The sequence below is a fragment of the Amia ocellicauda genome, chromosome 21 (assembly GCF_036373705.1).
Source record: "Amia ocellicauda isolate fAmiCal2 chromosome 21, fAmiCal2.hap1, whole genome shotgun sequence".
NCBI classification, from domain to species: domain Eukaryota; kingdom Metazoa; phylum Chordata; class Actinopteri; order Amiiformes; family Amiidae; genus Amia; species Amia ocellicauda.
Window position 1 is genome coordinate 17,185,403 of NC_089870.1, and position 15,367 is coordinate 17,200,769.

Sequence of the window (15,367 nt, forward strand, 5' to 3'; positions counted from 1 at the left end):
ATGGAAATCAATAGATTGGAAGTCCACAGCTAACCCCGGTCTTAACTCTCTCTTAGCTTTAATCTTAACAGCTTCTTTCAGGCTTAATCAAAGTTTTTGAAGTTCTGAAAAGATGCTGATAAATAATTCTATTTTAATAAAGAGAATTCATCAAAACTGATTGACACACACAAAAACACCATTTCAAATGAAGGATGTGAACTGTATACTGGACTCCTGTATTTGTTTGTACTTTGGCTGGGTTTTGCAACTGTGCTCTCTGTTCTCAACTAAAAATAGAAATACCATAATTAAAGTGCACTTAGTTATGACGTAGGCCATTTTATACTGAATTAACAGGGAGTGCATGTTTAATAAATCATGTACTGTTCTCAGATTTGAATATTCATTAGAAAATGCATTTTCAACAGGTTGAGGTATTCATGTAACAAAGAACTGGTCCTTACCCAACATTGTTAGTAAAGAAATGTATTTCTACTTTAGTGCAGCCATTTAAAGAAAGAAAAAACAAATAACACAGCACATGTTAAAGAATAAGATCATTTTCAAGACATATACTATGAAATCTATTATTCATGCTAGGGGACATTTTATATTATATATTTCCTTTTCGGTTGTTTTGGGCGATAAATTATAGATGGTTTCATATTTTTACGCTCGTTGCGCCAGACGTACTGTTTATTTTCTGATATACGGACTCCAAAAATACGATGCAAAACATTTTATGGCGGATACTAACTAATGAGTTGTTGTTACTAATACTTGGGTATAAAAGCAAAGTAGCAATTATGTTCAATGTATAACACTTAGAAAGCATATTACTTTATATTTATAATAATTACTTTCTCTCTCCCTCGCTCTCAAAATAACTACATTGCAGTACAATATATATATTAAAACAATTATTCCCCGGGCAGCCTTCAATAGACTAAATCACAGGATCAGCCATTCTTAAACATCTTTTTATGACTACCTTCACCTCCCTCTCCAAGGTTCCTCGCTCCAGACTCAGTAAGAATACTAATATACAATTCCCAGCACAGGATGAACATGTGCACAGAGATGAAAACAAACCCTATGCAACCCTTATCCCACCTTGCCTGAAAAGAGTGCCATATATGTGCTGGGGTATCAGTTATTAATTATCAATAATAAACATTGTAGATTTACATTTATTTTTAAATAAATGGGTTACAGAAAACAAATTATATGAATAAATATATAAATATTTCCTACATTTTGTGGCAATGTTCAATTCAATTCCATTCAAAGCTAATTTAATGTTCTTTATTCCAGTATTTCATGAAAGGATATATTGAAATGTTATGTAGTTAAAGGCAGAGGTTAGTACAAGTGACCTCATTTCCATCCACAATCAACGTCAATGGAATAATAATCCTATATCAATAGTAGTGTCAATAGTAGTGGTAATATAATTGTGTCATTAAAAAGCTTGGAATGCATTTGCTTTTCAAACTCTGAGTACCATATCATATTATTGGCTTGGCTTTCAGACTGCTCCAAATATTCATGAGTAAAAATAAAATCTTAAAAGTCTTCATCTTGGATTAAAAACACATAATCTAAACTAATATTCTGAATTCTCTCTCTGGCGATATCTGGATCTCTATCTGTGAATCTATACCTCACTCAAAGAGCTGTACTGATTTATGCTTAACAAGCCTAAGAATCTGAAACTTGGTGGGTGCAGCGCCATCAAAGTTAATAGGGAGAAGACAGCTGAATATAGTGTCTTGTCATCAGATTCAATGTAAAAATGTTATAATGTGATGAAGTAGCTGCAGATGGCGTTTCCAGTGCTATCTAGCAGCTGTCTGTTCCCCCCCGAACATGTTAAAAATGTTCGGCACTCAGCATGGTAATTTAGATTGATCTAGGATGCAGAGGCATGCAACTTGTTTGATGGGAGGGGGAAAAATGAAAGAAAACGGCAATCTTACCTTTCTCCTACATCCAGTATATTTCAAGGCTATATCCCAACTGGTTTACATAGACAAGAGCATAGTATTTTATGGTATAAATTATTCAATCACTGCAGGTAATTTATTCCTGCAAATATGTTGCTCTCTGAGGAAAAAGACAACTTAGTATGTATTTTGACGGAGAACAATGTGTTTACTTTGACCTGACCCATGTTTGACATGTAGAAAATACTGGAGACATGATGGAAAGAATCAAATGTTTATATTTGTGGTCACCCTGTCTGGAAGTGCTATTGCAATATATGGGCATTTATTGAAAATTAATTGCTTGTTATTTGAAAAGAATGAACCATAAAAGATATACAGTCATTACTGTTCACCAACATTATTATGTATCAGATTATCTAAAGTGCTCCTTCAGTTCCCCCTGAAGAAATGCAAAACAATGCTTTAAAGACAATATACTGACTTCAAATACATTTTGAGAAATTATTTCATGCAAATTCAGTCATTAGTCATATTGATAAAAAAATAAATAATAAGGTTATTTAGGTTATTGAATTGCCCTAATGAAGCCTGAATAAAAAGGTGGATGGAAATTGCAAACATTTCTCTAATCACACAGTGCATTAAGCATGGAGACTCATGTAAATATGATAGGATTAGTCAAAGTAGCATAAGTGATGGCATTTGTCCTTTAGTAGCTGAACAAAGAGCATGATAAATGGCTTACAGAATGGATGTCAAGCAAATAAATAAATAAACAAAACCCATATTAAAAGATGCAAACAATTATGTTCCCCTTACTACAACACAAACTTCACTTCTGGACTTGTGGAGTTAATCTGGAATTATAGATTAAGCCCCTTAATGCGACCACACTCATTCTTGTGTTTATAATAAGTGATGCTATTAGCGTTTTTAACATTCGTCGTGTGTACACTCAGACCCAGCTTGGATTAGAACTGCTGTCTCGAGCACACCTCCAAAAGCCGGCACAGCCCCGAATGAATGACAAAGCCACTTTGCCAAGAGACTCGCTCCCTGATGTGAGGGATTTGAATGCTCTGTTAAGTCTAGGGGCCTGACGTCACTGTTAAAGTCCCATTTCTACAATGAGATCTGTTACACATGAGCTACTGCTACTCCAACAGAGCCAGTGGCCTTGGCTTGGCTGTATGTAGAGGCTTTAAGCAACTTTCATTACAAGATCACAACATATGTTCAGATAAAATAGTGTGAACCACTATGGACTGGAAGGGAGGGAATTAGACACAATACACTCTTAAGAAAGAAGTCTACATCTTTAAAGAGTAAAAAAACTAATTTATTCCAAAAATTCTGAAATATTAAGTATAGGAAATTGTCACACTACAGTAATAGTACTAGTTGATTTCCCCATATGCTATTATGTGTAATATCTGGTCATTATGTATATTTGCCCTGGACAAAGGTGTCTGCTAATAAATAAATACATACATACATACATAAAATATGTTTCAAATAACACATTATTTTATTATTGTTGTTATTATTAAGCTGTATAAAACTTTGAAATGGAACGAAACAGGAATCAGAACAACAGACACCAATGACAACGGCTGTCAAACTGTGGCTCCCAAAACCCTCAAGGTCTGCTTTTTGTTCCAATCACAAGTTACCAATTGATTTTGTTATTTTAACTTTTGTTAACAATTGATTGAAAAGGTGTGTGTGATTAAAGGTACAATTGTCTTCAAAACAACCTGTGGCCTGGGGAGAACTGTTTAACGTGTTAAATTAATCAAATGATTACATCAATTAAGTAACCGAAAGCTTGTGTGAATCAAAAGGTGAAAGGTACAGTGGCCCCTCAGGAACTGAGTCTGACCTACTTGATTTGTACTTTAGCCCACATGGAAAAATTGATTTTAGTAAAACTGCAAAAACAAAACCTTTTTATTGTTTAAAACAGTACTAACTAATCAATTGTATGAATTCTGAATAGTATCATGCCGTGTAGGAGGCGTTTCCCACTGAGAATACATTAACATACTTTATTTTGGTGCACTTTAATTAATTAATGTTTTCATGGCATTATTAGTTAACTGAGTGCAATGCATTCTTTTGATTATTTTATTGTTTTTATTTATTTATTTTATTTTCCAGGACTCTAATTAAAATGAAAGCTTACCTATACATATCATTTTACTATTACTATTAATATAATAATAAAAAAAAAATGTAACAGATTTTTCCAAAGACGGGCTCACATCATTAAATATGTTTTAGCCTTCATTGAAACATACCTATTTTGGATTTTGCATATTAATCTCAATAAGCATTTTCCAGAGCAGCACATTTTTAATTTACATGAATATTTAACCTGCCAGAGCAAATTAACTTTAACTTGAAAATATAAATGCATTGCTTTCTGTCTTCCCCCTGACAGAGTCCAATTCATTTGTATCTCTTGACAACTCTCAGAATCCTTGAATAATCATATATATATATATATATATATATATATATATATATATACTATTGATATTTATTTGTTAATTAACTCAAGCTGAAAATCTTTACTAAGCCTATGGCTATTCTAGGAGAAGAAGACATGGAAAAAAACAGAAGGTGCCCAAATAAAAAAGAATAAAACCCCAACATTTCTTGAATAAGCTGCTTCTGATTTAAAATGGTTTATGTGTTCTCCTTTTACAGTGTAAATGTTATTGGGAATAATTTGATCAGTTCAAGTAATAAATCTGATGACCTGACAGTACTATGGCATGGTATTGTTTAATGGAATGGTTTGTGTGTGTGTTTAAATATGACATCACTGGTTTGTGTACAAATCTAATTTCAGAGAAATGGTGGGTATTGTTTTTCTCCTATGCTTTTTTTCAAGTTTAAAAATGCTTTGATTATGCACAGCCTGGCAGAGATTTCTAGTTGTACAGGAATATTTCCTCTAAAAGTAATTTTGTTTTGCCCTGTGGAATTAAATCTAAAGATCAGAAGTACAAATCAAGGATGTTGAAGCTGGGATATTGTTAGTGTGATACCTTAAGAAATAAAACATTGATCTTGGAACTTATTTTTATCATTATTTGTTTGATTGTTTATATGAGTTCTTACTTCAAACTAATGCAAACTTACCCTGAAGTTCTGTGCTTATCATTTGTGTTTTTCACGTGGGTCCAAGTTGTGAGTTGGTATCGGCTTGGGAATTTCAGAATGTAAAATTGGTTGAATTATGCATCCGTGGGCAAAACCAATTAACTCAGTAGTAAACTGTGATCAACAGGATTTTAAAATGGATGCCTTTATAATTGAATTAAAGTATGATGAGATTTAGTGTATGAATGATTTATAACAGGAATGCACAACAAGCCACAAATGTAATTCATTACATGCATGTAAACACACATTTCACATGTAAATGCTACCCAAATAATTGTATATATTCGTAAGTGACTGCATTAGACCAGTGCAAGATAACTGGTCAGTTTATTGTGGGTTTTAAGGTAACGTAAGATGCTGATGGACGTTTCATGGTTAGTAATGGAGTATTTCAGGTTAATGGCAATGAGGAAAGCTGTTTTTTTCTTTTTTGTTTTGGTTCCTATTGTCATATTGTTGTGGGTCTGTTGTGCACTGTTCAGTACTGTACATTGTGTTGTAATCATAACTTTATAAAACACTTATATTCATTGCTTGAAGCACAAGCCACAGCTGTACACTGTTTAATTTGAACAAGTTGTCACATGACAGCCATGGATTCGGTGATGTAAGCCTCTCGAGTACTGTTCTCTCGTATGTAAACCACCCTTTCAGGGATTTTCCTGCAAAAACAGCACGAGAGCTATACATATGAATTACATATTGAATATGAATTCACTCCTTTGTCCTTAATTTGCATGACATCGGGTAAACAGCAGCTCATCAATAAACTAAAACCATGTAAACCCCGAGAGGGAGAGAGTAATTTCATCTTTGACTCGAGCATATTGACTTAAGTACAATCAAAACACACATGTAAACCTCGCCAATGTAGTTCCTGTATGTTCCCATAGCATGGAAAGCCACATTAAAGCTTTTTAATACCTATAGCTATCTTGTCAGGTCCTAATCATTAATCTATGTTTGTGATCATTCATTCATGTAATTTAACCATGTTGCATCTCTTGCTCTATATCCACTTCTTTGCAATTAATTAAAAATGTTGTGAATTCATAATATCGGCTATCAAGTACAATATACCTCACATCTTCAAACAAAACAAAAACTTGTCGCCAATTAAAATTGAGATCTTAATACCAGAATGCTTCTCTCTTCGGTAGGAAAGATCTTATGATTGAAAGTTGAATTTATTGATGAGTAAATCCAATCCTTCTGTTGGGAATGCAAAGAAAAAGCTAGAGTTCAAACCTTATCTACTATGTACACTTGAAATCCTAAAGTGAATTACTAGACTCGTTCATTCCTCCTGAGTCACCAGCTTTACATTTTGAAGAGCTTTTTTTAAAATCCTGATCTCAGGGACACTTGCACACTGAATTCAGTCCCAGAGATAAATAAAGACTCTTTTGGCTCCTCACCAGTGATGTCATGTACTTGTACAAGGTGAACTTTATTAATAAATAAATAAACAATTCAGGTATTTATTTATCCCAACGTTTGTATACTTTGCAATGGTATCATCCTAACCCCTCGGTTTTCTTATTAATGGTATGAAAATACATACATTGAAAACATAATTAGACATTCTTTAGAAACCCTTGGACTAAGAAGTCATCAAATGAACAGAATTATGCCTTTAGATCAATGTGCTTTATTTTTGAAGTAAATAAAAATAAAGAAATATGAATTGGAATAATGAACCTTTGATGACTTAAAAAGAGTCCATTGATGATGAAAGAAACCAGTAAACTCTTGGAACAAAGCTGTGAATTATAACAAAACCCCCCCCCGCCCGAATTTAAAATTAGGAAGACATATGGTTCCTTTACAATGTCATCAGATCCAGTGTTTCTTCATTAAACTGCATTATTAAATAGTAATAATTGCTAGGTTAACAGCTACTTTTGACTAAGACAAGGTGGGAATCTGTGACCTACCATTTCAGAAATACTGAAATTAAATTACTAGTTTTACTCTCCAGCAATCTTATTCAGAGACTAACATATGTTTAATCTTTACATTTAAATGGAAGACTAAAATATGTACACAGATCAGCCATAACATTATGAGATTATGAGATCTGGGGAATTTGGAGGCCAAGTCAACACCCTGAACTCATGATTCATCAGACTAGGCCACCTTCTTCCATTGCTCCGTGGTCCAGTTCTGATGCTCACGTCGGCAGTGGACAGGGGTCAGCATGGGCACCCTGACTGGTCTGCGGCCACGCAGCCCCATACACAACAAACTGCGATGCACTGTGTGTTCTGACACCTTTCTATCACAACCAGCATTCACTTTTTCAGTAATTTGAGCTACAGTAGTTCGTCTGTTGGATCGGACCACACGGGCCAGCCTTCGCTCCCCACGTGCATCAGTGAGCCTTGGCCGCCCATGACCCTGTCACCGGTTCACCGCTTTTCCTTCCTTGGAGCACTTTTGATAGGTACTGACCACTGCAGACCGGGAACACCCCACAAGAGCTGCAGTTTTGGAGATGCTCTGACCCAGTCGTCTAGCCATCACAATTTGGCCCTTGTCAAAGTCGCTCAGATCCTTACGCTTGCCCTTTTTTCCTGCTTCTAACACATCAACTTTGAGGACAAAATGTTCACTTGCTGCCTAATATATCCCACCCACTGACAGGTGCCATGATAACGACATTATCAGTGTTATTCACTTCACCTGTCAGTGGTCATAATGTTATGGCTGATCGGTATATATGGGGAACTATATGTCTTGGTTTAAGAACAAGCAAAACACAACACCCAGGTCATCAGACAAAGGTGGTTAATGGTGCATAATGTCATATTAATTAATTACAAATGCAAAGTAAGAATGAGTAAGAATCAAACCCAGCACCCTTGCCATAGCCAACATCCCACTACACTAAATTGTATTTTAGTTATGATCAAAAATCTGAATTTCCCTGCAAACAAAAGCTTTTCTAAAATGATTGCTGATGATTTTATTTTTGATGTTGCTTTCAAGATATTGGATTTCTCCAATGTTCTCCAGACGTGCTGATGCATCAGAATATGTCAAAATCTGTTGAGATATTTCCTGTATGGGAGCATACCTCAGTAAAGCACTGCTTTTTATTTTTTCCAACGCTTAGAACTGTATCTGTGAAGGATTATTTATACAGGATGTGCTGCTTGATTTTGTATTTCATGAACAGTACAATACTTACAAATCTGGTTCTTAAGTATACCTTTAACTTTTGGATGTCCTACTTAGTTATGGTTCAGAAGTGTTCAGAAAAAACCCCAACTGAAGCTCCTGAGTTATTAAATACAATTGTAATAATTTAACCAGAATCATGTTGCGGACCTGCTTTAAGTACATCTATATGAGAAAGATTTGGCTCTCAGTTTAGTATATTCTCTACAGTACAGAAACGGGAAATAATTTATTTAAGTTTCATGCACATTATATTGATTACAAACACCATGAGCTGTGCAAGATTAAAAAGTTAAAGATATGCACCAGTACAGAAGAAACGGAAGTTGAGATGATTCAACTTTGACTTGATATTTGATCTACTGGATATATGGTTACACAAATGAGAAAATCAGAAACATGTATTTATACTTAGTTGAACTGAACGAACACAAAACACGTACACTCTTTTCTTCAATATTACTGCAATTGTAGGTGGAAACACACAAGCCGTGTATCAAGCATGAATGTGTCAGCAAGATAATTTATGAATTCCCGAGCCCTCGGAAACCCAACAGAAACATACATGCTGGAAACTCAGGGCGAGCATTAATAAAACACTGGACACCCAGAAAGTCTAACATTTCATAATGCGTGAGTTATGATTTTTCTGATTAGTTACTTGTCCTTGATGTACTATAGACTCCTTTGCCATCCATCATTTTTTATTACTGTGTTGATAATGAAAAAAACAAAAACAGGAAGAAACAGCATTGCTTTTTGCCCATACAACATAAATAGTTATAGGGACTTGCTTAGATCCTGAAACATTTGAATAATATATATTAACTTCTAATATTCATTGAAAGTGAAGTAAAAAAACAAGTATACATGAGAAAAAAAAGCCCTGGGATAAAAACGGAGAAGAAAGTAATATGTACCGCATGATATAATGGATACATTGAATGCATTGCCACTTTTTACCAAGAATGAGGCAGCAAAACAATGACTAAGACAGAACCTAACCAAGCATAAAATGCTTGTCTGCTTGCATTATTGAATAACTCTTATTCAAACTCAAATCACTTTGTATTTATTAGTGTTGAAAGCCTAGAAGATAAACACATTTGATGTGCTTGAAAAGCTGAACTCATCACTTTCCTAGTTAGGCTACAATACAAGAAAAAAATACATTAGTCAATCTTGCGTGCAAACAAAACACCTATCTATTGTTGCGTGCAAATAACATCATTCATCTGAAACAATTGCACCTTTATAGCCTAGTGTTCACATTCTTGGAAAGGAAAAGAAATAGGAAATCACACTCTAGTTTGTCTAGGTCCAGGAAAACATATTTCTGTATTTCTGATGCATTTATTTTTAACTTAACATATGCTACAGAATATAGCTAGATTCACACTTCTTATTTTCATTCACACAATGGCCTAAAACTTAAAACAAAATCACAAATATTGTAGAACATGATTATATACAGGATTAATGTTGGAAAAGTTATTACAATATCAGCAAATTAGAAAAACACAGTGTACGTTTCATGATGTACTTTAATTGTTCTACTATATATAATTAGGAAATGTTTTTTTTTTTTTTTTTTTAATCCTGATGTCCACATATTGTACTATAAATACAAACATCACAAATAAAATGTGAAATTACAGTCACAATTGTGTGTAATGTGCTATTGAATATAATTTCATTATCACAGTTTAAGTAATTAAAGACAGGATACATATTGAAAGAGATAAACTAATTACTCCAGCCAGTATTGTGTGAAACAAAGTTAATGAGAACTGAAATCGGAACAGTATCATTTTTTAATAAGCATTTTATGATATAAACACTTTTTTCAGTACCATATGGCCTTATTTAGTCAGGAATAACCAGTTGCCATTGTCTATAGTCAGGTCCTACATCTCATAAGAGGGATACCAAAAGAAAACAAATAAGGATGAATATGACCATTTTAGTTACCATAGTTGTTCATTTATAGGTATTTGACATTGGCATGTGTAGTTACTTACATATGAAGTGAAGCAGGTGTGAGTCTGGTAGAGAAGCTTGATCAAAATCAGGACGGTAGCTGTGAGAAACAGACATTGAAGGAGATGGTAAATCTTACATATACCTGAGAATAATGTAAACAACAGAGAAAAGGCACCATTTTCAAATTGAAATACACACTTCACATGAAAATATGAATCATCTGATGGGTTTGATGTTTTCAACATTCGGGACTGAGATACGTCTCTACAATCCTTCTTATTGGCTGCTTTTCAAAAATGATCTGCAGTACCTGAGTAGGACAGTTTCATTGTTTAGCTTGGAGTTCATCCTAATTGTGCATTAGTTCAAATATTATTCAGAACCAGTGTGGTGCCACCCCAACAATGGCATCTGAAAAACAACGTGGGAAGGAGCAATAAAGCAAAATAACAAATTAACTAAATGTGCAATATCCATTTCATAAAAGTAACCACAGGTTGTAAAGAAGAAATGTGTGTTTACTATGTGTGTGTGTGTGTGTATAAAGATATATATACACACACACACACACACACACAACACACATACAGGCTTTTAATATACATTTTGGGCATGAAGCTAGATTGTAGAAGAGTGGAGCAATGTAAAAAAGTTTGGAATGTATGTATGTATCTATGTATGTATCTTTTTTTTAATTACTTTCCCTCAAAATGAAAAACATTGAGCATTTTCATGTCAGATCTGGAAGTAGATTAAAAAGCAACACATTACTCTCAGTCTGATGTGTGTCACAGAGCAGTTTGATTTAATAAACGCATTTGATTTCATTTCCCTGTCCATTTTCTCCCTATAAGGGAACACAAGAGAAAGTATATTGAATCTACCAGCCCAGTCACTTGTGCATGACGAAAATGATGTAAACCGTTCTCAAATGAAATGGGTATTCATTCTGGAAACCAGCTTTTCTCATACCCCTTGCAGTGGCGCTCCTTTAATCAAAGGTAATCCATCTATTTTTGTGGACTATATTCAGCTACATATCTTTTCCAAATAACACAGAAGTATGTGACCAGAAGGAAAGACTTTGAGTGAGAACAATGATTTCAGGATATTTGTTTGATACTTTTACTGTGCAAGGATTAAGCTTGCTTGATAATTGGTTTCACCTGTGGACCAACAATTGTACATCTGTTGGATTAAGGTCGTGACTGCAATGGGCAGATTGATCGCTCACCTCTTTATAAACTACTACACCATACAACACTATTTCAGTCAGTAAAGTATCTTGATTATTTGTTGCATTAAAACTTCCTTCAATCAAAAGTATCTATTCTTCAAAGAGGTAAAACAACATGATAACATTACATTTCAGCAAAGAACTGTATGATTACATTTTCCCCCTGTGCCAACACTCTCAAAAGTTAGCCCATTATAACAAAAATGGACATTAAAATAAACAATATTATGTTTGCTCATTAACGGGATGCAGAGATGACGATGACATTAAAATAAATTTGAAAGTAGCCTTATTTATTGTTCATGCTATCCTTCATACTTAATCCTGGGGTCAAACACTTAACCTTCTTCATTAAGTTCCAAATGTGTTTTTCTGCAAGTTTCTCAGGCATGCCATTGGTTGAGTCTGAAGAACTTCAAGGTTTTAATTGTTTTATTTAAGATCTCTACTGATGTTAAACTGCACACACAATATTCATCCACAATGCAAACATGAATCCCATAAGGACTTCCTATACCACTTATGCACCAAATTGATAAGGAGAACTAATGAGCTAGTTTTAAATCTTTTTAGAGTCCAAGCAGTTAATTATTCAATAGCCATAAAACTAATAGGACAGCTGCCTTTGAAGAACCAAGCAGCGTCTCTGCATTGATTTAACACCACGAGCTCCATATCTGACTCTTCAGCGTGACATTCTTGGAGCATTTACATTAAATAATTGTTAATTATTACTCACCTTCCCCCCCCACAATAAATAAATAGAAGTTATTTTGTTCAAGACTGGAGCCATCATTATGGACTCTAGTTTTAAAGATGAACGTCTTCAACGCGTCTCATTTTTGTGCTCGCCACAATTTATAAGCACGGTGTGTTTTCTCATTTCTCTCACTTTATAGTCAATATTTTATTCTTTTCTTCCTCGACTTCCTTCATTCATCTTTGCATCTGACACATATGAAGGCTATAAAGGGGGCTTGGAAAAAAGGAAGCAATCTTGCAAGTGGAGTGAAAAGCAAACTGTATAACGCTCCCCTCCTGAGACTGACTGCAAAGATTGATAAACTGTATGGGTAAGGAAATACAGATAACTTATTTTTGTATTTCTCAAATGCATGTGTAAAGAAATTCAAATGACAGAAGGTGTTTTTTTTTCCTTTTATTTTTTCTGGGACCTCATATGCTGTATATACATCTGACATACAATACAACAGCTGAGTTACATTTCTCTGCTATGGTACTGACCACAGGAATGCCATTTACTAAACTACATGTATCAAAGTGAACTTAATTCAGTTAGTGAAATTCTATCACCATAATTATGTAACTTATCATTTGAAATTGCTTTGTTAGCACAGTATTATAATACATTAAACCATTTATCATTTAAGTTTTTATAAGAGTCTGGTTTGGGCTCTTTATATATATATATATATATATATATATATATATATATATATATATATATATATATAGCTACAGGTTATTAAAAAGTAAAATTAAATTATTACGACTTTGATAAATCAGCTATTCTGCTCTGAAAAGGTTCAAATAATGTTCTATTAACATTAGAAGTAGAAGGAAAATGAGAAATTGTCTGCTTGTACAGAGATTCGGGTGAAACATTCTTTTAAGTACATTATAAAGGGTACAAGACTGTGCCTGTTTGACACCTAATTTCATTTTGACAATCAGTTTTGCGAGCATGAAAGGAAAAATACAATGAGAATCCGTGGTTACCTGAGAATGGACGGGGTCACAGAAAGAGTGCCAAGATGGTGTGACAAACTAAGATGCTGCTGAATGGGCTTTGCAATCACCCTGCAATCCACCCCTGCAATTTTCTCCCTCACCCCTGTCACAGTGAAGGGATCAGAAAGTGACATATGAGAAGTGGTGTCTATGCTCTTCTCTGTTTTAGTGAAAGCTTACATAGTGGGTGCTTATTGCCATTGCGGAGATGTTGATATTTCTCTCTCATTTGTCTCTCTTTTTTTTGTTTATGTCAACTTAAAATTATATCATATTGTTAGCAGAATTTATTTTTCCCCTCAAATGATATAATTGTGTATAAGGCTGACCTTGCCAGGGAATGCATTGATAGGAAACAGAGAAATACTGCGACATCCCTGGCTAAGACATTTTCCCATTGACGAATTGTGTTGAAGTAAGACACGGCTCCAACCATGAAGAATCTGTTGAGAATATACAGATGGCGGGCGTACATTGGGAAATAACAGCGATTTCCTGAGCGCTCTTCCATGCAGTGTTTATTATACACCCTCCAGGGCACGTTTCGCTGGAGCCACCCTCTAATGCAGCATTTAACTCGCTTCATAGGGTTTATGTTGGTTGGATTTGAATACAGATACAATGGGGAATACGGATTAAACAAAAAAAAAAAAGATGCAGAGTTTGTGTGTGTGTGTGTGTGTGCATTATAAATATATGTATTTATTTATTATGTTAAGATCTGCTGTATCATTATCAAGACAAATTATGGCCATTTATGGACATGACCATAATGTGTGAAACTTCCTCATAACAAAATAAATGAATTATCTTTGCAAACATAGAAACAAGGTAAATAAACCATAAAGTCTAACATCACTCAACGCCTGAACCTGATGCTCTTTCCCTTTTACGGCATAATTATTCTCGGCTGAAATACGATTCCTCACTGAAGTGTCTTCATTTTATTGAGGAGACTGGACATGCTGAAAATGGCACTGGCAGAATTCATTTATCACATTTTAATAGAGTAACAACTTGGAGAGGTAGGAATAATGAGACATTCAAAATAAATTAGCAGGGCTTTATTGAAATCTGTCAGCAGTGAAACAATGGCTTGCTGTGCTAGGAGTGCTCTTGCGTGTTCTCGGTATTATTTTTCAAAATTTCCAAACTTAATTTCTTCATTTCCTCAATTTCCTTCCTTTGACAGCCTTTGCTACATTCATCTCAGCCTCTTAATTTCCATTTCATTTTTCATCCTGCCCCACTCCTGTCCTCCAACTACAATATTCTTATCTGGTGAAATTAGTAGGAAAAAATAACTGATGTGAAACATATTTTTTTATAGGTACAGCCTAGATATGGTGTATTAAATAATTGCTGACTTCTTAAATGATAGAGAAAACCAGCCCAAACCTGTAAACCATAGCTTTCTCATTCCTCTGAATCATGCACTGCCTTGATCATTATCAACATAATCAAATATTTAAGACCATACCGAACAACAGGGGAAAGGGTATTTTTTTTATGGCTACACTTTATACAACAGGCACCAATTCTTAATGAATTAATGTGTGGATACCACAGGAAAACACATGTGATCTGATTTCTGCTGTTAATCACATGTGTAACAAGGTTCTGGTCAGGGTTAGAGACAGAGTTACGGACTAGGTTTGAGGTGAGGGCTTATAGATGTGATCAACAGCATTAATATGTTATTGCCATTGGATTTATACATCCTTTCAATAAGAACTGGTACCTATTATTTATGTTTGTTTATATTCTTAAGTGAATTAAATATATTTTTTAAATGCCCCGTTTACCTTTTTTAAACATTTTTCAATGCTGGATATCTTTGGTCTTTGCCTTCTACCTCGAAAAGCTCTGATCTTCAATCTACAACAACCAAACTGCTGCTGTATGTGAAACGAGCCACCGTGCAACTGGTAAGCACTGTAGTTAATCAGTATTTTTTCCCAGCCAGTGTGTAGAAAGGTATGAAATCAAAGGTTATGACACCGCTTGGGCTACAATTTACAAAGGCTAGGGCAGCACTTTAGTCTCAGCTCATTTTACAGATGGGTGTTTCTGAATAAAATCCCCATCTGGTTCTCTGTAATTCATA

At 34.5% G+C, this 15,367-nt stretch overlaps 1 long non-coding RNA gene across 1 annotated transcript in view; it reads right to left on the reverse strand.

Moving 5' to 3' along the window:
* Positions 1–15,367, reverse strand: part of LOC136717066 (uncharacterized) — a 245,287-nt gene that overhangs the window by 24,388 nt on the left and 205,532 nt on the right. Inside the window, exon 2 of the long non-coding RNA XR_010805183.1 lies at positions 10,310–10,368. This is a non-coding gene — a long non-coding RNA (uncharacterized LOC136717066). The remainder of the gene's footprint in view (positions 1–10,309; positions 10,369–15,367) is intronic.